Source organism: Hydra vulgaris, chromosome 05 (genome assembly GCF_038396675.1).
Source record: "Hydra vulgaris chromosome 05, alternate assembly HydraT2T_AEP".
NCBI classification, from domain to species: domain Eukaryota; kingdom Metazoa; phylum Cnidaria; class Hydrozoa; order Anthoathecata; family Hydridae; genus Hydra; species Hydra vulgaris.
The window spans coordinates 11,413,847-11,417,884 of NC_088924.1; positions in this window are offsets into that span (position 1 = coordinate 11,413,847).

Genomic DNA, 4,038 nt, shown 5'->3' on the forward strand with positions numbered 1-4,038 from the left:
CAAAAATTTACTATAAAATTAATGTAAGTTATGAGATTAAGTATACAAATAAAAACTGACTAAAGAACTGTTAACTTAAATTATTAACTGAAGAAAAATAAATAAAATTAAAGCATTTTATGTCCTATTGACTTAGTGAAGTCTCTAGATAATTTAACATAAATGTAATTGCACACTGCTGTGTTAGTCACCCAGCCTCTAGATAAAATATTTATTTTAATAATTATTCCACTAAACAAAAAAAGAAGACATACAAGACATACAAGTTACAAAACATCTTTAAAGATTATAAACAAATTATAAAATTATTACAATCAATTAAGAACAAAAATAGGAACAAAACCATATCAATCACAAATATTCAAAATATCTATTGTACTTTTTTTATCACAAAATTAAATGAAATCCAATCCCACACAAAGATAATACCGACTCTTGTTGCTGATATATGGCAATCCAATTTGTAAACTAATGCTTTTATCAAATCGTTTGCAAGAAATGGAACATTCAAAACTGCTGCATTTATTAACAAATCAGTATTCTTCAACAGTAGAAAATTTATAAATAAAGTAATAAACTTGATTGTTGCTGAAAGAAATGCCCAAAAAAAAATTTCTATTGAAAAAATAGGAAACTTAAATTGATTGTTCAGAAGTATTACAAAAGGTAGGAAAAGAGCAGAAACAATGTTTTGATAATATAAAAGTTGAAAAATTGAACCTTTTATCAAAAAAACTTTAACTAGCATAAGATAATAACAGTGGATAAAGGAATAAATAAAACAACAAACACTAAGATAAAAAGATAATTTGAATTCAGAATCAGAACAAAGAGATATGAATTTCCAGATAGTTGTTAGAAAAATAGAAAAGTATACCCACTTCTGAAGTTTGATATCATAGATCAAATGTATCAGTATTAACATTAAAGGCAGTAAAATTACTTGACTAAATTGCGAAAACTCAGAGCCTGCAGATTTCTTAGTAAATGCCATAAAATCTAAACCGTATGTTATTGTTAAAACAATAAAAGACAGCCACAAACGCCATGTCACATATAAATTCTTTAACAAAAAAATCTGTTTTGTGTAGTTCTTATTTAATAAGTTCATCAAAATATGCAAACAAATTAAGACTTCGATATTCCCAATCCATAAAAACAAAAAATACGAACCAGACTTTAATAGGTGATAAGATATCAACCAGTTAATTATTGCAGAAAAAATAGTTAGTATTTGAAGCATTACAGAATATATACAACTCTTAAAATTTAATTCTCTAAATTCTATTGTCTTTTTACAAAAAAGATGCATATGTAAATTCGACATAACAGAATGTTCCTTCAATATTTCTTCAACAATAATTTGAAACAAGGATTGTTTGGACTCTGATAATACTCGCTCTGTCATTATCTTAAATTGAATAAAACATTAAAATGCTGCAGTAATAATAGAAAGAAAATCTGGTACAGGCTGCACATGTACAAGTGAAACTTACACTACTATATAAAAATTGTTAAAGTGATACGGTTTTTAATTCGATTTCATTTGTTATTTAAAATGCCCGCAAATCTTGAAACCGGTGCAAGAGGTACGAAGTACTTAGCTGGAACGCATAATCGTAAAGTGGTCTCCTGCCTGACGGTACAGGTCACTTGACAAGTGATTCCTACCTAGGTACCGAACACTCTAGTTGTTTACCGAACACTAACACTATTTTAAAAATAACGAGTTTATAAATGCGGAAAAGTTAGCAGAATACATTTGTTTACTTGTTACAGAATGCATTTGTTTACGTGTTACTCACGGTTTAACCCGGTCACGTGTCGGGAGGCCACGGAGTTACAGGGCCAGAGCATCAATGTGAAGTTTTGAAAAATATATAATTTGAATAAAAAAAAATTTTATCTGCCTCTATTCTTGACTTTTATGTCATGTCCCAGAGATTTTTTCATTTTTGCAATAACATCGCTCATTCGAGCTCATTCAGACCAGAATTCAGACCATTAAGAACGGAAGATAAAATAGGAAGAAAAGTATTACACAATTGGTTTCAGTTTTCAAAAGAAAATGGAAGGATGTACTGTGTACCTTGCTATTTTTTTTGGAAAATCAAAGAGTACCTTGAGTGAAAAAAAAGTGGATTCTCCCAGCAAACATTTAGTAGTCGGACCGACAACGACCGCCGTCAGCACTTAGGCCGCCCGCTGTGTTGTCGCTTGCACATAATAATATTTACATCGGACCGTTAGGAGCAAGCTTCAGGCGGTTCAACAGCGGACCGATGGCGGCATAACGTTAAATTTTCATCAGCAGTCCGTTGGCGACAAGCTAATGTTGGAACGACAGCGTTTCGATATACAAGTACAATTTACATATTACAATCATAATAAAATTATTATCTAAACCATTATGTGTAATCTCGATAAATTAATGTTCAAATTGCTTTTGGTGACTATACTTTTAAAATCTTTTTGAAGAGAAACGTTTCACACTTCATTCGAATACTACATACAGTAGAGAAACAATAACGTTAAACGAAAATCGCTTCACGTAGCGGTCTGCAGACTTTTAATGATGTCCTGAATAAAAACACTGATATATTAATCGAAATATAGAAATCAACCAGTTAAGAGATCCTAGAATAAACATGTTAAACATAAAGACCCTCAAAATAACGGTTTAATTTACCTTAAAAAAAGTAGTTAAATTAGGATGGTTTAAATTCCAATATGGTTTAAGTTCCAATATGGTTGAGAATATTAAATAAGAGAAAGTTTTTTTTTTTCCAATGTAAAACTACTTAACCTATTTTCAAAATAAAATCTGCTATCATATAATAAAAAGATAAATAGTTTTTGAAAAAGTTACTTTAATGCCTTGTTGCAATCCAAGCTGTTTTTAATTTTTAATTTTTAAAAACTTTTTTTATTATTTAAATTTTCATGCTAGATTTTTCTATAATCTGTTATATCCGAAGATATTGTTGGCTTAGCATAGGAACAGCCACAAATAGTCATTAAGACTCTAATTAAGAGTCATTAAGACTCATTAAGAATTTAACTCATCAAGATTACTAAACATTAAGATTAGTAAACTCATTAAGACTCATTAAGAGTCATTAAAAAATCCAAAGTAACGTCCATTATTGACCAACATTTTTGCGTACAGAAGTACTACTCAAGCGATAAGTTGGCGATGGCAGGATTTGAACCCGTATCGAACTACAGTCCGGGTTTCAACTTTCCGTTTAACGCTCTAACCAACTGAGCTATCCAACCACATTTTTTAACCATGGTGAACATAACCCTTGAGGTGGCATTAGCGTAATTAATATTAGGTTGCTGCAAAAATAATCTCGTTTTTCATATTTTATATTTTTGGATGAATTTTTGAATAAATTTGTTATTGGCAGATGTCATGCTATATGTTATTTAAAAGCGCGTTTTTCGCTTGATCTAGTTATCGTATTGGTTTTGTTTTATAATAATTTAGTCATTTTTTACAGGACGTCAAATCTATCATGGACAAGAGACAAATTCGCACGATTTTTCTGTTCCAGTTCAAGATGGGCCGAAAAGCTGCCGAGACAGCTCGCGATATCAACACTGCATTTGGCCCAGAAACCACTGACGAACGTATGGCACAGTGGTGGTTCAAAAAATTCCGCAGCGGTGAGGAGAGCCTTGAAGATGAAGAGGGTCGCGGACGCCCGTCTGAGATTGATGACGATCAATTGAGAGCCTTAATCGAAGCCGACCCGCGCAAAACCATACGAGAGGTTGCGGAAGAACTCAACGTTCATAACTCAACAGTTGATCGCCACTTGAAGCAAATAGGAAAGTCAAAAAAGCTTAGCAAATGGGTGCCGCACGAACTGAACGAAAATCAAAAAAATCGTCGTTTTGAGGTATCGTCTGCTCTTCTTCTGCGCAACAAAAACAATCCGTTTCTCGACCGGATCGTGACGTGTGATGAGAAATGGATCCTCTACGACAACCGACGACGTTCCGCGCAGTGGTTGGACCGCGATGAGGCCC